Source organism: Fringilla coelebs, assembly GCF_963513975.1.
Source record: "Fringilla coelebs genome assembly, chromosome: 8".
NCBI classification, from domain to species: Eukaryota; Metazoa; Chordata; class Aves; order Passeriformes; family Fringillidae; genus Fringilla; species Fringilla coelebs.
This window is the reverse complement of record NC_140066.1, coordinates 10,126,001-10,150,804: the sequence shown is the minus strand read 5'-3', so window position 1 is coordinate 10,150,804 and position 24,804 is coordinate 10,126,001. Positions and strand designations below refer to the sequence as shown.

Below are 24,804 nucleotides of genomic sequence, written 5' to 3'. Positions count from 1 at the left end.
TTGTAGGTGCTGGTTGTTTATCCTCCTCAAAACTGCTCTGTCAGGGGAAGGTTATTTTTTAAGTGTTTTTACTACAGAAACAAAATTTTAGATAAATGTAATTTGCAAATTACATTTGTCTATTAAGTTTGTTCTTTGTGCTAGTTATATTACCCTTAGAACTTAAAATTGCAACCTTTCTTATTCTTCGGAATTTTAATGAATAGTTGACTAACTTTTGTCATCTGTGAGCATTCACTTCACCCTAGAAACTGATGTTGGGGATATTTTTATGAGATTACAAACTCCAGGCACAGAACATGAGCAGGTTACCATCTTCACAGCAATGGCAAAAGAAATGAGCAAGTATTATCAGTGGCAAGTTTAGAATAGCTTAAACTAGAATAATTCATTATCTTACATAGAACCTGCAAAGTGTTCAGATAAGCATTTATCACTCTGATACTGAGACTATGTGTAAAGTGTGACATGCTCACCTACAGAGTTACCTCACATAGTGGATATATTAAACTAGATTGCTATATTAGGAAAGTGCTTACACAGGACAAATAATGTAAAATTAATTATATGCTGCATTCAGCATCTATTTTCATCTGCAACATTTAATTTCAACGTGACATATGTAAGAAAGAATTATTGCTCTGGGAAATTTTTCCAGGACTCTAAATGTATGTGTCTGAGCACTATCTCACCCTGGCAGTGTTCTGCAAGTCTTGCTGAGATAAAAACAAATTTTAATGCAAGCTTAAGTTAAACTCAAAGTGCACTGTAGATCCGCTTGGTTAAATAACTACAGAAACACGGCATACACATGCACACAAATACTCCTCTTAAGTTTGAACAGTGTACTTTCATCAAATATACGTTCAAAGACATTTCCAAACCCAAACACAGTAATCTTTCAATAGGTAGACAAAAACAGAGTTCAAAGGTAATGTTTACTTCAACAGTTATAATCCTCTATTTCCCTGCACTGAAGTGCTAAAGCAATACTGTTATTTTTTTTTCACACAAAATTAAAAGCAAACAAGAGCTTTCTGGTCATGAGATTAATGAGATTAAAAATCTCCCATTTGTAATCGACCAATTACACCAGTGCTTTTCTCAGTGCAAAAAGGTTATTTTAAACACACTATGGAACGTTTTTCAACAACTGTTACACAGTAGAACTCAGGACAGCAGGAAATCAACATATAGAAGCTTGCTTTGGTTTTAGATTAAGTGAAATTCACATTCAACTAATAAAATCGGTAATTTTTTTTCATTCAATCTTTGCTTTTCACTCCATATTGTAAGAAAGCACCTGGACTAAGACACAAAGAAGCTTAAAAGGTACTGAGATTATATGATATATTCTTTCTATGAATTTCACTTGGTTTCCTACTCTTCTCTTTGACCATCATGGTGTACGACTTAAACTGCCCATACTCAGTATTACAGGGATGACTTGGACACTATTTTTTATTGGAAACATTTTCCCCACTCTCCCATCATCCTTAAACTTGAAGATATCTCCTTTGATATCTCATCAGTTCCTTAGGCTAAAAATCTTAAAAGTAAAACCATGTTCCTCCTAAGTCACGTCTGCATTAACTTTGGCAATTCAATTATTCCCCAGTCATTCAAGATCACATTCCTTAAACTATCTCTATTCTGCCTTTTCTTATGTTGCTTCTGTCAAAGCTGTTATTCCATCTAGGGGTGATTTATTCCTTCCACATCTTCATTATCAAAAACTTCTTTCTTTCAGGATTCTTTAGCTTACATTAATCACCTCTAATAGGATGGAATTAAGGCTGATTCAAATTAAATCTGTGAAGGAAAAATTGAGGCTACAGGAAAACAACAGATTCCATAACAGGAAACAATTTTTGTTGCTATTTGAAGAGAATACAGAATTATTTTTGGCAGAGAGGAAGGGGACAGAAAAGCCATCACTATTGAACCTTCTCTATTAAGCATTATATAGTATCTTGTAATCCTCCACCACATCCTAAGTATTTTTCCATTTCCCTTTTTTCTTTTGAGATTTTTCACACATTTGAGTTAAGAACCGTACTAAAATCAAACCAGCAGATGAAAGACCGCAGTAATTTATTGGGTCACTGTGACCAGGTTTTAGTAGCAGGGGGCTAAAGCAGCGGCTTCTGTGAGAAGCTGCCAGAGGCTGGTCCAGCCAACGCCAGCTGGCTCCAGGATGGACCCACTGCTGACCAAGGCCAAGCCATCAGGAATGATAATAATGCCGCTAAGATAACATATTCAAGAATGAAAAAAAGTTATTGCACAGATGTACCTGCAGCCAGAGAAGGGAGGAGGGAGAATATGTGAGAGAAACAGCTCTGCAGACACCAAAGTCAGTGCAGAAGGAGGGGCAGGAGGTGCTCCAGATGCCAGAGAAGATTTCACTGCAGCCTGTGGTACGCCATGGTGAGGCCACTGTGCCCCTGCAGCCCACGGGGGACCACAGGGATGCAGAGATCCACCTGCAGCCCATGAAGGAGCCCACACCAGAGCAGGTGGATGTCTGTGAACCCACAGGAAGCCTGAGCTGGAGAGGATCCTGGCAGGGACCTGCACACTGCAGGTTTCCTGGCAGGACTTGTGACCCCATGGAGGACTCCCATCAGGGCAGGCTGTGCCTGAAGGACTGCCCCCCAGGGAATTGACCCAAGCTGCAGCATCTGTGCAGCAGGGAAGGAACTCTCCTCCCTAAGCAGCAGCAGCAGGAACATGTGATGAACTGACCGCAAACCCCATTCCCCCTTTCCCTTTACTGCTGGAGAGGGGAGGTAGGGCCCAGGAAGGAGAGAGGAGTGGGAAGAAGGTATTTTTAAGATTTCTACTTCTTGCCTGGCTCTGATTTTGTTAATTAATATCACAAAATTGAGTCTGTTTTGCCTGTGATGGCAATCAGTGAGTGACCACTCCTGGTCTTTATCTCCACCCATGGAGAGGGAAGTGATAGAGCAGCTTTGATAGGTGCCTGTGCAAATTTTAAAGACCAATAAAGCAAACTTTTTTCCCCCTTGCCCATTAAAAAAGTCTTATTAATTCAGAGATTGGTGGTATCAGCAAACATGAAATTTACTGAGGAGAGGGGAAACCGAGTAGATTGCAAACGTACATTTGCAAATTCCAAAACAACTCAAAGGGCACGGAACTTCAAGACACCTGTATAAATATTCCTCCTCTCATACACTGCCTTCTCAAAGACTCCAGGGACTCTCCTCTGCACAGGCAGACTCCTTATCACTTCACTTTCATCCCACTGAAAGCCTGGGACTGAACTGTTTCTGTAAAAAACTTTCATATGCTTTACCTGCCAACTGAAACAAATAATTGTTTTTCAAACACCAGCAACTTGAATGAGCATGTTTGAACGAGAACAGGAATTTCACATCTTAGAACAACAAAATGTGTTTGAAGCCTGGTGAACTGTAGCCATTTGGGAACCCCTCTGCACATCTCCACCGTGGAAATTCTCCTAACAGATGTGACTACTGACCCCTTGACCATTACTCTAAACAGATAAAGATTTTTACTCAAGATACCCTGAAATTCCTGTACTGTGCTGTAAACTCAAAACATACATATTTTAAGGACATGATAAAAATATCCTTTATTTACATAGACTTGGCTATGGCACACAAGTAGATTTTTTAAAGAAGGGTACATATATCTGGTTTAGAAATAAGAAAATTAGACTGTTTCTATCACAGTGTCTTTATAGACATTAAGGATATTGTAAAAAGACTCTTTTCTAAATCAGTCTTAGATTTTGGTAAGCTAACAAGTTACGCTGCTTATTATTTTAATATTTACTATTTTAAAATACATTTGAAATCAACTCCTAGAATTATTTTAATTAAATTCTGCATCAACTGAAACATTTTAGAAACACTTCACCTAAAATTTCATGAAACTTACTGTACCTTTACAACCTTGGAACCTCTGGAGAAGGACATTCTTGACTTTTGAACCTAGTTTAGAGGAACCTACTCCACAACTATCTACTTAGGATTGCTTCAAAATACTACCATCAGAAAGAGACATTTATCTGCTTTGTTTTGGCTCAAGAGGAAAAAAAAGAAAGAAAACAATTCTTGAAAGCAAAATTAATCCCTGTATTAATGTTCAGTTGAAACCCACATTTTACATTTATTCCTAATCTAAACACTAAATAGAAAGTAAGCAAAACAGGCAATCTGGTATGTTTCTAATTACATATCCATGTTACAATAATCTCGTTGCAAAATATATTCCTATCAATATAAGCATCTTCAGACTGCACTGCAAATGCATTCCTTGTACACTTTTCTCACTGTAAGATCTTATCTGTCCTACCCCATAAAATTCCCAACCTCAGATAAAGAAATAAAATATGACATTTAGCTTCCTTTTACTACATGGGAACTTGTCTAGATTTCTTTGAAATCTGTTGTCCTTGACACTTTCAAGAGGAGCTCCTGAGTCAAACAGAGCCAACATAAAAATGAAGGGATTCTCAGCAGCTTAATCTGACCTTGCTGAGCCCGACAGTCTTGACCTAGCAATAGGAAGGCTCTTGTTTTGTGTGGTCTGAGGTCAAGATGATGAGACTACTGGAACAAGCTGAGGTAAGCCAGGGGCAATGGCAGTAAGGAAAGTCCTGTTAGGAGGACACTGCAGAACAGAGCAGCCCCAGAGTGGAACCACTGGCACTTCCTGTTTTGATCAACTGATTCACAAGATGACACGGATGTCTGGTTCCTCCACTCCTGGAAAATGCTTTGAGCACACTGACCTGTATTTCCCATTTGTGGTTTGAGCCTCAAGTGGCTCAGCCTGTTTGTTATGGAATTAACTCCTAGCAAATAGTGTGCCACCAAGGAAATTCAATGGCAGCTAACCCAACCTTATAAAATAATTGTTTCCTAACAGAACAGAGAGGATCTTAGGTAGCCTTGATGATTAATGAGAAAATCATTGCAGGAATACAATTTCATCACTGGCATCCTTCATTCTGAAGGATGGAATGTGTTTCTGGCTATTGAATGAACAAGCTCCATCACATCAAAGGTGCTCCTACCACTACTGGTTTGGAGGACACAGGAAGATGACAACTCTAGGGACAGTGGAAGATGAAAAGTAGGAAGTTATTCCTAAACTGTCAACTAAAGTTATTGTAGTTCAGCAGTTGTATGTTAGAGGCCTTTTAATGTCCTTCTAACTCGTGCCTTGCTGCAGGCAAGGCAAACTAAGAGAGTATTTGACATTTTAATGGGTAGTGCTGGAAGTCATCCAAGTCCAGTTTTCAACATTGCAAAGAAAATAAAATAATCATACAACCAAAATCTTTGCATTAACACCAGTTGCAGAAAGGAATTGAGCACACATAACCCCACTGATTACATGTATTATACTAATAAGAATTTCTCCAGCTGCATTGCACTAGAAATGCACAAATTCACAGGTATAATTAAAAAAGCTATTTACCCTACTAAGTCAGAGGTAAGAAAATTTTACACTCAATCAAAAAATAAAGTAGAATTAGCAAAAGTACAATGAAGGGTTGTATTAAAGAGATCCCAAAATAAAGAACAATAAAATAAACATCTTGAGAACTGTCAGACATTTGATACTATTCACTGAACTCTAAAATGGAAGAGACAACCAAATAAATTTAATCCCAATTTCTCTCTGTAAACCAATCAGGAGCTAACAAGACACCTTTTGTATATAACAAATATTTAAAACTAAAACACTCACCTTTATGGTTTTTTGTAGGTGTCCAAACTCATAAATGGGCTCAAAGACGTACCTGAAAGCAGGTCAGGCAATGAAATACAATACTGCTGATCTCTGACTCAGGAAGCACATAAAACGTCTGATCAACACCTGGGCAATGTACCCTGCTCACATCTGGTATTTATAGTATTTCCTTCTTTTGGCATTCATGATCAAATATTTTCTTTTGTCTTTGTCCTTTTGCTATTGAAATTCAGCCATAAAAGGTATGAAAACAAGAGGCAGTACATAGGAGCAGGAATAATTAGTACAAGGACTTGCTTTTATTTTGTTCTGATAAGCTCCCCTCTTCTTGCCATTTCTGTGCTTCAAGCCCATAATCCCTAGTAAAAAGAGAACCAACTGTGTGAAGATAAAGAAATTTTGTGGTGGAGTGGTGTTGACATTTTATTTTTTGCCAGATCAGCTATTTACATACAGGGAAAGCAAAAAACAACCTCCCTCCCTCAACTGCTTCTAATACTACTCATCTTTAAAAAGCCAGTGGACTAGAAGGCAGAAAAAGTAACTTGTGAAGGTGGTTGGAGGTGTGTGTTTTATGTTTCCCTTTTCAAAACAGTATTGTGTCCAGTTTTCAACCCAACTACTTATGCTTATGCCCTGCCACTTGACACTGTGTAAAGGGTTTTCTTAATCATATCAGCAAAATAATGGACTAAACTAATAATCAACTAAAGCATTAGCAGTAGTCATGACTAAGCAGATTCTACCAAACAAAATTTGCCTGATACGATAACTCTTTTCCAATGTGCCTTTGTACAACAGATGTCTCTGTAGTTGAGGCTGAGTTATCTTTTTTCATAACTGAGATACAGACAGAGATTAGATCAAACAGCTGTTTTAATATGGTATTAAAGACTGTCACTAGCATAAATAAAGGTGGCTCTGAAATTTTTTATAAGATATGGTGGCTGCTTATCATATGCTTTTTATCCCTGAAATACTCAAAATAAAATTTTGCATGCGTTAACCTTACCTCCAAATTAGGAAACTGAATGAAACTGTATTGTACTTCAAGCTTCCTCCAGACTGTTTTCATCTGTACTTCCACTTCATTAGTTCAAAGGTGGTATTATGGAAATGCATATTTCTACTGATCTGCAAAATACAAAGAGGATTTGATTAAAGATATGGCTGAAGAAACTGTGTTGACAGTTTATGGTCTAGAATGTGAACTGCACATTGCAGATACTTGTATCTAGAATTACAGAAACCATCTCCTATGATGAGCTGCTCCCAGCTAGAAACTTCCTAAGAGTCATGCATATCCAATAGCTGCACAGTTGCAGCAGTTGACACAAAAAATAATTTAAAAATAATTTTACTGCTATCAGTAATTGCTCATATTAAAAATGAACCAACAAAAACATTTCTATCCTTTAGCTGGAAAATACCTTTGAGATCATTGAGTCCAGCCTATGACCTAACACCACCTTGTCAACTAGACTCTGTCACTGAGTGCCACTTCCAGTCTTTTCTTAAAACACCTCCAGGCATGTTGACTCCACCACCTCTATGGGCAGTGCCATCACCCTTTCTGTGAAGAACTTCTCCCTAATGTCCAAAGAAAGGATACATTGTTGGTGACACCAATGGAAAAAACAAGCCACGCACAATTCAATCTTTATTATAAACACCATGGAATCTGTAAGATTGCAGTTCCACACCAAATATCCACTGCTGTCACACCATTAGTTCCAGTGCACCAGAAACTGCAATATACAGAGAAATAATTGATAGACTTTTTGTAGCTGTGCACAGGCATGATTACTCCTGGGAACTGAAAAGCAAGCCAAGAATTTAGACAAAGGTTCTGGCAGTCAGGTGGGTTTGATTTTGATTTGTGTTTTTAAACTGCTGTGCGTCCCAGCATCAGAGGGAAAGCCTGGCACAGGCTCTTACCCAGTCCTCTTAAGATTGTGAGCAAGCCTGACTTGTGTCAAGTCCCAGCATTTTCAGATGCATTGTTGACAGCTAAGATGGGTTTATCAGCTTTGTTAGTTTGATTCCACAGTGAGCAGATGCCACCTATTGCCAACTTTTCCCATTTTATCAGTGTCACAATTTCTGAATGTTTCCATCATCTAAAGCTTTTGAGAAGATCATACAAGAATTTTACCATTTAGAAGTCCCAGTCTTATGACTGTGATCGTAACCTTGAAAATCATACAAAGTCTTGAACACCACCATTCCAGCTACACTGTTAAATAACATACAACCACTCATACAGGGTAGAGATGGAATGACTTTTGAATACCAAGGCCAACAGGAGGGGTGCAAACAGAGAAACCATGTGTATGATTTCTAGCAGAGAGAGTTTCAGCATCCATTCTCCTTCTCTTTTCCTTCCTAAGCACCACAAAGACCTTTCCATTACAAGAAGGTCACAATACTTCTGTCTCCACATCCATTTATAAGCACTGCTCCTCACACACTGAGGTTTAATAGTCTTGGTAATAAATAATAAATTTGTGCTAAATGGTAACCCAAAACCATCCAGAATATCAGATAGCACCAATTCTTAAAGACAACTGTCTCCTCTGAGCAGACAAGCTGACACTTGACTTATTTCTTCCATGATAAAAAAATTGAAAAAACATTCTAGCCATGCAATTGTGTTTGTAGAGATTGTTTTTGCTTTTTAAAGTCAAGAATCTGTAAAATATATCTATCTCTTCTCCTCTCTCTAACAAAAAACCTCAAGTTCATCATCTGATGGACTCCAAAAGAACAACAACAAAAAAAATTGGTGTGCTTTCTGTTTTTACAACTCTTCCAATCTCCCTGTATCTAGTATCTGATTAATATAAAGTCCACTTTGTATTATTTAAAGAGTTTTCTTTGCAAAAGTAAAGACATTTCTGAACAATGCAGCTTGGGGGTTTTTTGTTTGGTTTTTAAAACCATGTTCTCCGTATATTTTTCCAAACTCCCAAACTGATGAATGTTCAATTCAAGCTGTTCAATTCTCTAAGTGTTCATTGCCTTTCCTGATTCCAACCCCATGGATCAGATATCTAAGCTCTTATTAAACAACTTTATTCTGGTGAACTTCCTGATCTGTACGACTCTAGGTATGCCTATATTAGCATTTAATTCAAATCGGGACCGCACTTTTGAAGTCCGTCTCCCAAACAACCCTCTTTTCCTTGCTTTGCTTTACATTGCAAAGCAGTCATCAAGTACATGAACCAGATTTCTTTTGAATAAAATCAGATCAGAGAATGAGCTTCATGTGTACATTGTGCACACTCCAACCACCAAGAGGAATTCAGCCACAGAATCAGACCAGGACCAGCTTGAAATAAAACTCCCACACCTGTATAGCACTTATGCCAGGTTCTCAGCACCTGACAGATCTGATCTTATTACACCATTCTGCTCGGTAATGTGGACACAGACTCTTTTATGACTGAATTTTTGTGTCAGTTCCAGATTCACCTCTCCCCTTTTTAAAAGGAAAACTAAAAATCCTCTGTCATATATGGGACAGAAGTTAATGATAATTATTAAATTATGGGAGTGACCTCACAGTGTTACTATTTCTTCCACTTCTTCATCAGCATGAAATGCTACTTGAGAACATATTCAATTTCATAAAAATCAATTTACTTAAATATTTAGTTTTATACACTTATCCAAACTGCTTAATTATTAATATATGTTTTTCAAAATGTTTAGTGCCATTCTTGATGGCATCTTCCAGAGAAGTGCCATCAAGTAAAAAAATGAAACAAGTGAATAAAATATTTGCACAGCTATACCTTCACTTTATTAGAATTTGCAAACCTACAGCATAAGAAGAGGCACAACTTCAAAAGTACAGAGCCTCACAGTACTTGTCACTAGCTACATATTAAATCCAGATTTATCTACAAATTGCTCTTAATGCCAAGATTAAATTTGAGATCTTTATATACTATCAACTGAAAAATACCAGCACTCAACTGGGGAAAAGAAAAATCAGAATAACATGAACACACTAGCTACCTAGATAACCCAGAAAACTGCAGATTTTCTGCCGCTGTCAGGCCTCAGGGAACAGTCAGAATATCTAAACTGAGTTGATTTAAACCTCATTCAGGAGTGGGGGTGGTTCCCCTGCTAGCAGATTGCAGGAAGCAGCAGCTATGAGCAGAACAGACCACAGGGACTCGCAGCGGCAAAGCTCCAGTCAGTCTAACTTGCCTTGAGGAGCAAACTTACTCAGCCTGTGGATTCCTTTTTTCTTGTCTTACCATGTATCTCCAGTTACTGCTTCCCTTCTCAGCAGTTCCAGTTTCTTCAGTTCCAGGGCCACATCCAACTCATTCCCTCACCTGTCTCTTTTGATGCCAAAAACCTTCCTGGCACTTGACTTCTTCTGCACTCTGTTCATTCCCACTCTGCGCCAAACTGCCTCACCAGTTTCCAGGTGGATTACTTTATTCATCTTAAATTATCTTCCTTCCTGAAGGAGCCTGCTACTTGTTAAATACAGTGTGTATTTAAGGAACAGAAGTTTGTAAAGTGACTTAAAGTAACATAAGAGTTAAACTAATTCAAGTGCCATTAAGTACATATCATACAAGGACTCATTGGTACAGAGAGGGTTAAATACTTGACCATTCACTCCAGCTTCCAGTTACTTCTTTCCTGCTCTTTCACCTCCTCCAGCCACCCACAGAGCACTTCTGCAGGGTGCCCACTCAGGTAAGCATACCTTTATTTCAATTTATGAAACAGAACTTGTTTTGGAGTTTCTGTAAATTCAAATCATGGCACAGACACAGGCTTGGGTGATATCAGACTCACAGATATCAGGGGAAAAAAAGGTCAAAACCACTTGGCATCTGAGACTTGGGGTGGGAGCAAGGGGAAAAGGGGAAAAGGAGAAAAGTGTGTGGTGCTTGCAACACATCTCTGTGTGCAGTGTCAGAGTTCATGGCCAGCTGACAGCTCTGGTAACCAGAGATGGGAGAGGTTTCAGAAGCAGAATTATTCCTCTTCAGGTAAACTACAGATCCTAGACAATAGACTTTTTGTTAGAAATCTATGCACGACTAAAATACGCTGCAGACCCATATGGTAGCCTGGAAGATGCTTCAGTTAACAATCTCATGACTGCCACTAGAAAATACAGCCAGAATTTTTGTCATCTATTGCTTTTACAGGACTACTACTGCTCTGAAATATGAGTTGAATTGCAGAAGGAAAGAAGCCATATCAAATTTCCAAATTTTACTCCATAGCTCATGTCCAAAGATAAGAATTTATTAAGGAAACCTTTTTCAACAAGTTTGCCTGTGAGCTAAACCCCCACAGCATGCTGGGAAAAGCAAACATCATGCTGTATGGCAAATTTGGGGCTTGCTGGTTTTGTCTGTCAAACAGTGAAGGTATATGAGCAAGAATATCTCATTGAACAAACAGCCCTTCCAAATACAATGAGACCAAATAATGAAATAAAATAAACTGGCTGAACAAACACTTTCCAGTCCCTGGACACCATGTCTTCCAGGTAGCAAGAGGGGCAAGTGAGAGCCTGAGACATGCTTCAAGCACATTTATTTGATCTTTGAGGCAAAATACTTCAAAATTGCTCAAAATCCTGTTAGTAAAAATATACCTCCATGAAAGCTAATTTTTAAAATTACTTTTATACCTACCTTCCCTTGAGTTTTAATTGACAATCATTAAGTTATTCTTGCAAGTTATTAAAAATGCAAGGAATTATAAATCATTCAAGCACTTCATGTCTTACAGTTCTTCACATCTGTATCACACTGGTTTGGCCCTCCTATATATCTGGTCAAAACACTCAAATTAGTTCAGAATACCACTGATCTTTCCAGCACTTCCAGGTTTCTCTTGGAAAGCCTAGATTTTGTGGTTTTTATTGATTACTGCATAGATCCTTGATGGCAAAAAGCATTCTTAATAATTTGTGAGAACTTCAGAAATACTACCACGAAGCAATTTGAAGGAAATGAGATATCACACAGGATAGAAATAATACAGATTGAAACATCAACTGGGCCATTCCAGTACTAATCTAATCTGGCTGGTTGGTTGTATAGGCAGGTGGAGTAATTAATGAGTGCTGCTGCCACAAATGGAATCAACTTCTGATTGACTTTGCAGTATGACAGAAAATATAGGACCAATCTGTACAATTCAAAAAACCCCCAGAACCCTACAACTGTTTTTCCTTAAGTCAGATCACCCTCTTTTTTGATGGAGAAGTTGATCTCTCTCTGAGCCATACAACCTTTTACTTCCTGACTGTTTTTTTATTTAATGAACATGACTAGCTGGAAGTTCAATGGACCAGGCCTAGCACAAGAAAAAATTTTTTTGCAGAACAGACAGCTCCTCTTGCTATTCAAGAGGCATCAGAAGACTCCTCGCATCATTTGTCCCATTTTCATAGGAGGGGAGAATCTGTGCCCTAGAACAACCTGAGCTTTTCCTTCTGAGGCCTTATGACCATGCAAGCACCCATAGACACAAGACACCCTGAAGAGGCAGCATCTGAAGGACCAACACACCATGCAGCAGCTAAGCAAGCACTCTCCTTGCCCTTGTTACACATTTTTGTTTTCATCATCTTCAATGCCTGTTGACATAGAAGACAAAATGATCTACACAATGAAGCTCCTGAAATATCATTGCCCCTGGGCATCACTGGAAGTACGAGAGCACAAAAATTCCTGAGTAAGGTGGGACTGTGCAGTATTGGACAGAAAAAAAAGCATTTTCCAGAATGACACCAATCTGCATAAATTACAATACACCATAAGTGGATGTGACAGCCTGGTCAGAGAGAGAGAAAACAGGATTCATTTTCTCAAAGTGGACTTGTGAGTCTTTTTAGGGAGTTGTAGAGAAATGATGATAACTAGTTAGTCTAAACAACCTGCAGGTGGTGTTTTCCTGTTCTGTTTTTCTATTCTTCCCAAAGACTGTTTGTGAGAAAGATGTTAATTAGCCAATCAAGTAGAATGTGTTGAACCTATCTATAAAAGAAGAGAATTTTCATCTTAAAGCTGCTGTTATGTAAACCATCCTTCTGGTGAATTTGTGACATTTCTTGCTTAATGGCGACAACCATACTCTCCACAGCCTCTAGTGGCACAAATAATTAATTATAAGGGCCATGAGAATCCAGGCACAACACTCATTCTGCCTCATCAGTAGGGCTACATAATTCCACCAGGTCTTTACTTTGCCCTGGCAGATGTAATTTTCCACACCAGAAAGAGTCTAAACCTCCTGATTTCTTAGAGGATATCTTCAGTGTTTTAATTCGGCATGCCTAGCTACATCATCTGTAGTCATCTGAAGGACTCCACAAGAATTCCTCTCAGTCTTCTTAAATATTATTCACCAGTGAGCCAGTAGAAGCTGAAAAATCAGCTCACTCTCCAAACTTCAGAGGTAAAAGGAATCTGACAACAGCTTGCTGTTAAAAGAAAAGCAGTTACCCTCAAAAGGAAACCTATCAGCCTGCAGCAGTGGTGACAAATCAAAGCTACCAGTTCATTCTGTGCTGAGCGGTGAAGTCAGAATTTGACTTGTCAAGCTTTGTCAAGTAACAACTGGGCAAAAGCCTTTGCTGAGAAACTCCTTCTTTCATCATATCCCACAGCTCTCCAAGTATCCAAAACAATTTCTCTTTACAAATATACTTGGTTTTCAAAAGAGATGTAAAACTCAACTGCTTTAGCACAAGTTTGGAGGTACCTGGCCGAAAGTTCCTCCACCCACAATCTCAGCCTCCTCTTGGGATACTGATGACAGAGTGCCCCCACAATTACAATTAACAGCCTGCTGTGTCTAACATCCCTGAAAACATAAGGCTGCTTGTGACACCACTGACTTCATAAGTCTTCCTGAATTGCAAAACATTTTATCAAAAAAACCCCTAACCCAGGCTCCATGCTGTGTTGAACCATCAGGAACATTTCCCAGCAAGCTGCAGACAGTCACTGGGCCACACTTGCCACCTGGCTGGTAGGCTGCCTGGTGTGGATGGAAGCAACAATTCAATTGGATCACTTGGCACACAGACTCTGAGGCGCGTGTTCTTATCCTAATGCTGATCCTGGGAATGCTGCCCAGAGTGCCATTTCTCTCTGACAAAAGAGCCAATGAAATTTAGCTTCTGCCTTTCCCGCAGGACATACAAGACCACATTCTGATAGGTGATCCTCTTCTCCCTCCCCCTAAGATTTCTGCAAAAGGTCAAGTATTTCTTCTATCTGTCTGTTTTACAGACCAATTCAAATGGTGAGAAACATTTTCAGGAGCCCTTCGATTAAAAAAAATAAATAAATTCTGTTACAACTTTAAAATCCCATGGTTTTGCACACTATAAAATACTATAGAGCAAACCACCTGAAAACTACACTAATGTTCTATTACACTGCTTTATACCTCAGTATATGTGTGTAGGACTGATATTTTCATTCTTAAATTTAAATTTTACATTACAAATGTTTAAATTTTTAAGTAGTGTGGTGGGTTGACTTGGACTGGATGCCAGGTGCCCAAAGGCACTGTCACTGCCCTCCTCAACTAAACAGGGAGAAGAAATATAACAAAAAGCTTGTGGGTTGCGATAAGGACAGGGAGAGATCACTCACTGATTACTGTGACAAGCAACAGACTCAACTTGAGAAATCAGTTTGCTATCTTACCAATCAAATTGACCTAGGATTACAAAAAATAAAACCAAACTTTAAAAACATGTTCTCTCCATCCTACCCCTCTGTTTGGGCTCAACTTTACTCCCAAAATCCTTGCCTCCTCCCTGCATGTGGAGCAGGGGGACAGGGAATGGGGGATAGCAATCAGCTCATCAGACACACTATCCCAACTGATCCTTCCTCCTCAGGTGAAGGACTCCTCACACTCTTCCACTGCTCCAGCATGGGCTTCCTCCCCTAGGAAACAGTTCCCCCATGAACTTAACCAATGTGACTCTTTCCCATAGGCTGCAGTTCTGCATGAGTTGCTGCAATGTAGATTCCTTCCATGAAGTGCAGTCCCTTAGGAGAAGTCTGCTCCAGGCTGTTCCTTCCACAGGATCTCAAGTGCTGTCAGCAAACCTGCTCCAGCATGAGCTTCTCTCTCCAAGGGGTCACAGCCTCCTTTGGGCATAAATCTGCTCCAGCATGGGGTTCTCCATGGGCTGCAGGTGCAACTCTCCTCCATCGTGGACCTCCATGGGCTGCAGGGGCACAGCTGCCTCACTATGAGCTGCATGGGAATCTGCTCTGGCACTTGGAACACCTCCTACCCCTCCTTCTCCACTGACCCTGGTGTCTGCAGAGTTCTTTTTCTTTCTCTGACACACTCTCCCTCCTCTCTCCAGGTGCAGTTGCTACTGCAAGTAACTTCTTCCCTCGCTCACATGTGTTATCCCAGAGGCACTTCCACCAGTGATGGGCTGAAGCCTGGCCAGCAGTGGGTCCCTCCTAGATCTGGCCAGCACTGGGTTCATTTGGCATGGGGGAAGCTTCTGGCAGCTTCTCACAGAAGTCAACCCTGGAGCTGCAACAAAAACCTTGCCATGCAAACCAAATCCACACACACAAAACCATATTAAACACAGGTTGCAGGCTGGCTAACTTCTGACCAGAAACACAGGTCACAGGAACACAAAGATGGGAATGAGAAAACCTTTCCAACAAGATCACTGCCTTCAGCAAAGCACTAAGAGCTATCAGCTCAACAGCTCTGAACACATGGAAGTGTGACAGATTCGTTAAGGGAATCAGGAGACACCTCAGACACCACTCCCATCACAGTACGGTTAAAGGCCTTCACCATCAGCAGACCTATCAAGTATGTACATTTTTCTATAGAAAAGTACATGGATTACACACAGACATTCAAGAGTAAAATAACTCTCATGGAGGAACCTTTGGAGTCCACATTACATCCAGTCTCCTGCTTTCTTTAAATCACTAGCCGTAGAACACCACATAGCAAAACAAAAAGACATGTAAAAATATTTCAAATTATTCTAGACAACTTGAGAATTCATTTGGACCACATGTAGTATCTAAAACTTAGGTATTTGGGTATTTCCATAGATTCCTTTGGACAAAACTTCAGAAAGTCATAACCCCATAGTCTTTTAATGCACAATGTTACACATGGTTGTCTACAGGAATGTTTGGCTTTCCACAATTAACTGAAGCTCCTGAAACAACTGTAAGTCTTTGGCAGAGAAGATACACAACTAAATGTTTTACCCTTTTTTGTAATTCAGTGGTAAAAAAATCCTCACCTTTCTGTACATAAAGTGAAAGAATGCTTTATAATCCAGATGACCATGTGAAATTACCTTGGTAGCCATTGACTGTATCTCATCTCAAGCAAATTGAACTTTCACTCATCCATTTACAGGGTACTGTAAACTTTTCCTGATACAATGAGACCAATTCCTTATTCAGACAACTGAATATTATCCCCTGAAAACAAAAGTCCTCTTTTTTTTGCAGAAGTGGTTACACACAAGAAAGCTATAATTACGGAATCAACTCTTTCAGTAAGATGTTTGTACTAGGGACTTGTTGGAGCATCCTTGGTCTCTGAAATTTCTTTAAACATTGTTCTTTCAGAAGAAAAAAAGCCAAATGGAAATTAGAATCGTGGAATATCCTGAGTTAGAAGGGACCCACAAGAAATCATAGAAGTTCAATTCCTGCAAAGGACCACCCCAAGAGTCACCCCATGTGCCCAAGGGCATTGTCCAAATGCTTCTTGAGCTCAGCCAGCCTTGAAACTGTGACCACTGCCCTGGGAAGCCTGTTCTACTGCCCAACCACCCTCTCTAGATGAAAATTTTTTTTCTAATATGCAACCTCAACCTTCCCTGACACAACTCCAAGCCACTCCCTTGGCTCCTGTCACTGTCACCACAGAGCAGAGATCAGTGCCTGCCCCTCCTCTGACCCTCATTAGGAAGTTGTGACTGCAGTGAGGTCTCCCCTCAGCCTCCTCCTCTCCAGGCTGAACTGACCAAGGGACTTCAGCCTCTCCTCCCCTCAAGGCCCTTCCCCATCCTCAAGGCCTCCCTTGGACACGCTCTAACAGCTTTCTATCTTTCTTGTATCGTGGACCCCAGAATTGCACACAGGACTTGAGACAAGGCTGCAGCAGGGCAGAGCAGAGAGGGACAATCCTGTCCCTCAACCAGTCAGAGATGGTGTGCTTGATGCACAAGTAGAAGAAATTTCTCAAGTAATAAAACCAGCTGGATATTTGCTAAAGTATTCTTTGCTCATCAGAATTTTAGAAGACACGAGCATAAAATAATTTTCATCCTTACCATTTGCATGATGATACAGCACTTGATTTGCAAGTCTAAACTCAGGCCACCATGGCCTCAATATCTGCCCCAGCTGAGGTGAACAGGCTGGAGTAAGGCAATGCTGCCTCACACAGCAAATAACACACAAGAGTAATTCAGTGTAGACACTAAGGTGCTCAAAAATCCTCAGCCATTTCAGCTATTAAGTCTCACAATTATTCATTCTGAATGCTAGAATGTTATACTGCCTCTAGTTCTTTGGTCACAGTATTATGAATGCTTTCAACTTGACCTAAGATTTCTAATGACAGATTTCTGAAATACTACATCCAGAATAGACCTGTAGGGCACAAACAAACACAGGGCAGGAAAACCCATCACCAGGTTCCTGGACATGCTGTACAGTTATGTAATATCTAATCTGGCCTCTTGCATTTCCTATTGATTTATATATTTGGAAGCAATGGTGAAGAATTCATCACATCTCAAATTCTCTTCTTCAGATGCACAGGAGTCCTGGTGCCCTCATCAAGGATTTGAAAGAAAACTAAGCTGCCTTTTTTTTTTCCCTTTAGCAAAGCCACAATAAAAACTCATTGTGGTAAAAGGTGGTGACAGGCCACTTGCAGAGAACAATACAGATCTCTTCTGGTTAACTGCCTGGGAACAGGTTCATTTTGTACAGCAACACCTTCCATGAAAAAACACTAAAAGAGACAGGCTGTATCCTGAAAAAAAGACTTGAAAAAGAATGGCTAAATTAAATTCACAGCTTCTTCAGCGTGGGAGGTTTTTGTCAACCAAGCTCCAAAGGCACCAGAGCTTGGTTGCCTTTAGAGGAGGTGTTCCAAGTGGCAGAGCAGATTCCCAGAGGTGTGCCTGCTGAGAACACACCTGGTACTCTGCACACTCCTCCAACTGCTCTAACAATGCTGACATGAGCTAACAAACCTGACAGCGGCTCTCCTTCAGACACATCTCAATTCTTTATTTTGGAAGTCAAGGCATCATCCCATCCTGTGGATGGACAGGGTGTTCTCAAGAGGGACCTGATGAGCACAAGTGATCATTCACTGCTGTGCCTGTTAAATACATCACTTTTTACAGAGATGAGCCTGTGGAAGAAAGGGGAAAAGGGAGAAAAGAGGCATAATTTGATTTTTAGCCAATTAAGCACTCTTGGGGTTCGAGAAGAGCCCTGAGATACAACCACAGTTTTAATACATGCTTTATAGCATGCATATACACCAAGTGAGAAGTTATTTTTTTCTTGGTATGTAGAGAAAGTAATTTAGACTTCACTGTGTTCCAGAGTGGCTTGAAAAATAATATGAAAGCTTTTCCATCGACATTGAAAGAGAGCATCAGAAAAATATGAGCAAGCATTCATGGTAGTTATTGTTCAATCATGTTTTTGAAAAACTCATGCTTAATTTAGCTCTGGAAAGCTTGTCCTGCTGCAAGAAACTCAACATACTTGACATTGTTGCTTTAATATGACTTCTAACAAAAAACCCCAACCAACCAAAAAAAAACCCAAACCCACAAAAAACAAAACCCTCTGACTCTAGCAGCTTTTTCTATTTACTGAAGACACAAGAGCCAGCAGCTGACATTTGAATCTCATCTAAATTCAAACAGGAAATACACTTTGCAGACTGATTCACCCTTGATGCAGTGAATTCTCCATTCTGAGAAGACTTCTAAATGCACAGGTAAGAGCACTTATGGCATACTGGGCTAGAATTTATGTTGTTTCCTTTTGCCCATGAACAGACAACAATCCCAAGCAGAATTACTCAAAGCTGAATACAACATCCACACTGCTCAGCCCAATCAAGCAGAGCTCCCCATATACAGTACCAGTCTGAAAACAGTGGAGACAAAGTTCCACTGCACACAGCATGGACCAGCACAAGAAGGACTTTTTATCTTTCCATCTTTGTCCAATTTGTGGCTAATTAACAATATTTAAACTTTAAAAGAAAACTTTGAAAAAATATGAAAACAGAGCTATTTCAGAGGTATAAATTCATACACCATGTGATGTATATTTTTCAACAAAAAGCTAAAACAAGTTTAACAGATACACCTTAAATTATTAATTACCCTAAGTAATTTTTCTTTCTCCATTTTTCTTTTGGTGCGAAAAAAGGAAAACAGAGCATCTTTTTATGTTCCTTTAACTTAGCTATTTAATTTCCTACTCAAATAAGTGAATATAATTCATGTTTTAATCAAGGAAAAATAAGAAAAGGAGTTTGAATAGAGAGGTAACCTCTCTCCCTGTCTACACTGAGAATCATCTGCATTCTATTAAACCATCAAGCATTTATATGTTAACCAGGGTTAACATCTAAATAAAAGAACCAGCAAAATATTTAACACTGGTAGCTTCTTTACTGGCTGTGCTCTAAATGGATCTCAGCTGATTTAACCCTTAAGACGCATGACATCTATTTTATAAAGTTATGCAGGCAACACTGCAGGTAAGTGCTTTTCCCTGCAGAGCAGCTGCCTCCTCCTCCTCCTAAGCAATGTGGAGAACTATTTATAAAATAGCAATCAATACTGTAAAATTCAGGGGAAGGCAGCAAAGATTTCCAGATAAGATTGCTGCGTTATCTTTTCTTACAGGTTTCTTTGTTTTCACCTTCTGTAACACAGACTACAGACTATACACACCACTGCTCAAAGATGGCAAGACAAGGGCCCAACTGCAAACAAACATCTTTTGGGCTCAAATGGAATTCAGTCACATCTGAGTATATGCTCAAAAGAAATTTTTGAAAAAAGTTTTTTTGAAAACGAAATGTTTGTATGACTTACAGACTTCACTAACAGGAGCCCTCCTTGTGTATTTTCATCCTTTAAACAGGTAAAAACAATGCAACTGAAGTGTCACTCTTCAGGTAGGTCCTTTCAGCATAACATAATTTCCACTGAACCACAAAGCTACTGAACTTCCTTACTCCTTGAAGACAGAAATTCCAGCCCACTAATGAACTGGAACTTCAGCATTCTCTGTTTGACAAGAATGCAAGACACTTGGAAGTGATGATAGATTTCAACACCAGATACTTTCCAAAAGTATTTATTGGAAACAGAAAAGAATCCCAGTTCAGGGCATCAGCTTCCTCATTCAGCTAAAGAAAGGTGAAAAGCTGTCCAGAGCAAACTGGAAGTAAACAACAAAAAAGTCAGTTTTTCCTGAAGGGTTTTATAAAGGATTGATTGGTTATTTCCATTTTGCCTCTGTTTTTTTCTTTACAGCAAGACACATAAATTAAAACTACTATATATATAGCATATAATTAAACAAGACTGCAAAAAGAAGATATCGATATATGTATGTACACATACACACTATCATGACAACTTTTGCTTGTTCAAATCCAAAACGCAATCATTGGAACAAACAATTGCAGAAAAAAGATACAGATGGGGATTCAAAATGTGTAAGATTACATGCCTTATAAAGGCAAGGAGGAACAAGTTCAGTATTCCTATTTTTTAACATGTAAAAGAACATTAAAAAACTTATATATGGAGCCCCTTTCTTATAAACCACAGAAACTTTGGAATGATGAAGAAATGACCTTCCACTTTATTATAAGCAGCTTTGAAAATGACTAAAATTGAGACAGAATTACACAGCCTGCAGAAGCAAGCTCTAGTGATAGGAGTGTCTTTCACAGAAACACACAGCTTTCCTTACTATCAGCCCTACCAACTCAGCCCTGAGCCAACAATGGGTTACTTCCTTGGGATTGCTTTAACAGTGAAGATTCTGGAAAATAAAGAATACACTCCAGGTATGCCCTGTATTTACTTCAGCTGATTTATTCAAGTATATGTAAGTGCAAGTCAGGAAACACTTTCCAGCACACAAGGAAGTCTGGAAAGTCTGACTTAAGGTTTACTGTCTCTAAAAGAGTTACAAGATAAAACAATACAAGTTACTTAAGTAAGCAGAAATAAATGAATATGTTTAAAAAGAAGCTCTGCTGAATAGAAGCAGTACTCTTGCACATTCCTTCTACCATTAGTATATTCTCAGAACTAAAATAGAACAAATATTTAAGTATATTTAAACAGAACCACACAACAACTCAATAACAAGCGTACAGCTCAAAAACAGAACTTGAAAGATCTAAGCAGTGCAACTAAATCTTAATCAGAGCAGCATGCAATCATATTCTGGCAGTCACTACAGCAGATGCCTGCCACCAATGTAATGTAAGCATCTCCATAACCTAACTCCTCCTTATTTAGAAAGAAGAATATCTGGGGTAAGGACAGAAAAGAAAAGTTTGGAGTTGCAGGAAACACAGCAAAGGGTGAGTTTAGGATGCTGTAATGTATTTTGCTTGAGCATGTATATCTGGAAATCAGGTGAGACCCAGAAATTCTGAAGTTCTTTAAAATACAGGATATGTGTGTCTAAGAAACCAGAATAGTGTATGATAATTTAGTGACCTGATTAAGCAAATTTTGACTGTCAGACTGCCAAAACTTTGTGTAGATCAGACTATATGGGTCTTGGCCTTTCCTAAAACCAGAGAAGGGAGTGGGGAAGTAGGGAGGAAACAATGATGTCAGGGGACATAGATATGTATGACCTAACACAAAAACTCCTAATAGTGTCCTTGGACACTGCTAACTCCTGCCAAGGCTTGCAAAGGCATCCAATGGCCTTGGGATATTTTGTGTTTCCTGAGATAACTAGGGAGGGAGAAGAGGCAACCACACAACACACATTCTTCAAAATACTGCTCAAAAAGCTTCAAAATTCAAGTGTTCAAAAATTCTCCTGATGAATTAAGAGCTTGCAGGCTTTCCTTGTCTACATGCTCCCTCAGGGGGAAGGTTTATCTCTCTGTCAACAGACCCTAATGCTTTGCAATTTGTACAATGACAGTATCAGTTCTATGCACAGAGTCCAGCAAACAGGTTTGGCAGAGGTGGGGGGCTTCTTGGCTGGCCATAGGGGGTGCTTTCTTCTGTTGAATAAGCTGAAAGCTGTTAACAGTTCCTCTTTGTTAAAAGATGTGAAATATTTATAAGCTATCTTAAGAGGAACATTCTTTGATACTGTAAAATAGCAGCAGTTTGGATATGTAATTCTTATCGCACTACTTGTAACCCGAGCCCAGAACTGACAAACTGAAAAGCAGCCTCAGAATCCCGGATCTGCCTTCGGGAGGGAGAGGTCATGGAAAAAAAAATAAAAAAGGCATCTGATAATTTGAAAACCGCATGATCAAGATTCTTTCAAAGATCCAGAATCTGTTGCACCAAATCCAGTGAGAACATGAGCAGGATGAAGCAATACCCTTCTGTTGCCAGATGAGCTGACAGATGAGACTTTCAAAGGTGTATCAAGAAGAGCAGGAAGAAGAATTCACCCTTTATCAGCTTCGAAGGTTACGACAAAGAACCGTTTATCAGCAATGTACACAGGAATGTGTCTTGCAAAAATTAAATAGCTACCAACATTTATACTTTTTATACTTTGACTGGGATGAAGAGGAGGAAGATTCTTTGGAATAATCAAACAGGTAAGGAAAAGATGTAGAAAGAGAACAGGTTTTTTTTAGCTACTGCTCATCTCCAGATGGAAGTTAAAATACCCCAGAACTCAGCCTACCCAAACAGCAAGGGAAGGACTCACCCCAAAGCTCCTCAGCCTCACTGTGCTGCTTCAGGCACACGGACTCCACACGAGTACCAAAGTGTCTACTGCATGCGAAGTGATGACAAACAACTCTTCTACTAACTGTACTGTGAGAGTACATTTTTTACAGATTTTCCAGCACCTGGATTATTTTTTAAATATTTTCTACATTAAAAATCCCTTAGATTTTACAATTTTTAAACTCTTTCGTCAACTGTAAATATTAAAAGTTTTCACAGCTTAGGCTATAATTGTGTATCTAAAGTTCACAGTATTTTGATGAGCTGCAAGTCCAGACTGTTCTCATGTTATGTTTTTATGAGAAATAATTGTGTCAAACACCAATCATACAGCAGCCGGATACACAGCTACCACTGAAAAACAGATAAAAAGCTTTCCAAGCCACTGTCAGCAAGTGAAAATAAAATAGTTTATGGAGAACCTAGGAAGTGCTAGATTTCTGCTACTGCAATACCACAAAACAGTGCACAATTATAATGGGAAGCTCCTTATAATCTAGTCTTATCTTTATTACATTTATCTTACTTTATCCTCCTTAAAAAGGCTTCCTCAGATGCTACTATAATCATATAAAATATCAAAAAAGACACTTTTAACATGAGAATTTTTTCCACTGCAGCTGTTACAAAGAATTTATCAGTGGAGGAATAATTTTCACTTTTTTCTTTAGCTGACTCTCTGCAAGATCACTCCTATTTTCTGACAATAATGATATTTAATTGATCAAACCTACTGACATATGCAAAATTTAAGAAAAATACATGGAAAAAAGCCCAAAATTACAAGAAAATTGATCACTTTTTAAAGGACTGAGTTAATGCAAGGGACCACACACCAACAACAACAAAATACCTAGTGAAAAAAAGCAGTTGTATTCCCTTGATAGTTTCTTGAGGTTTTGATGAAACTACAGCCATATTTGAGAAAGCTTTCCAGTTCACAGATATGTTCTATTTCTCATTGATGTTGCAATAACTCCTAATTTAAAAAAAGTAACAAAAAGGAAAATATAAAATGTGCAGTTTTAAATAATAGCCAAGAAAGACACTAAATGCTTGTATTTCCACCTTCTAATGATGTTTGGAGGGGAAAAAAAGCCTCAGCAGAGAAGTAACAGTTGCAGAAGTGCTGCCAATACACAAGGTAAACAAATAAAGGAACCTGGGGACAAATGTTTCTGCAGGGCCTTTGTGACTGGGCAAGGGGTAATGGTTTCACACTGTGTGGTAGGTTTAGAGCAGATAGGAAAAGGTTTTGTTTACCATGAGGCTGTGAAACACTGGCACAGGTGGCCTGGAGAGGTGGTGGATGCCTCATTCCTGGAAACATTCAAGGTCTGGATGGACAGAGCTCTGAGCAGCCTGAGCTACTTGGAGATGTCCCTGTTCACTGCAGGAATTTGAACAAGATGCTTTGGAGATCCCTTCTAACACAAACCATTCTGTGATTCCATGAATGTTCTGGGTTTGGGCTTAATTTACAGTCACCATGTCAAAAGTAAACACGACTCGCAAGTTGCTGCTAGTCCTTTGGAACTATCTCCATATATTTATGTATTCACAGTACAGAAACTCTCATTTTCAAGCAATACAAATTGAAGGAAGTAGCAAAAAGAAGACAGGCTAAGAGATCTTAATGTCAGTACACAGTTAATACCTGAAAAAAATACAAAGAACCAGGGAAAAAGATTCTTGTCTTTAGTATTTGAAGAATTTTCTCTAGTTTAGTAATTTGCCTTAAGGCTTCTCATCCTCTACTAAGTTCCAGCATGGTTTATTTAACAATAAGGATTCTGTGGAGTTGAGTGGTAACATTCACATTTGATAACACTGCCAAGAAAAATACAGTTGGAAAAATAACATAATTATTTGCTCATACAAGACTTGCAGAAGGCCAGAACACTGATACAAAACCCATCACAGTTTATTACATATTATAACAGAAATGATACCATTGTCCTCTCTTGTGTTTGAAAACTTAGCATGCATAAATTCATGCTGAAAAAAATTAC

At 39.1% G+C, this 24,804-nt stretch overlaps 1 protein-coding gene across 2 annotated transcripts in view; it reads right to left on the bottom strand.

Annotated features, from left to right (window-relative positions):
- Positions 1–24,804, bottom strand: part of BMPR1A (bone morphogenetic protein receptor type 1A) — a 74,291-nt gene that overhangs the window by 29,950 nt on the left and 19,537 nt on the right. Inside the window, exon 2 of one of the 2 annotated variants that reach the window (XM_084210058.1) lies at positions 6,767–6,888. The gene's annotated coding sequence lies outside the window, so the exon portion shown is untranslated. Of the gene's footprint in view, positions 1–5,751; positions 5,778–6,766; positions 6,889–24,804 lie in introns of those variants that run through there. The other variant, XM_084210059.1, reaches the window with a different exon arrangement.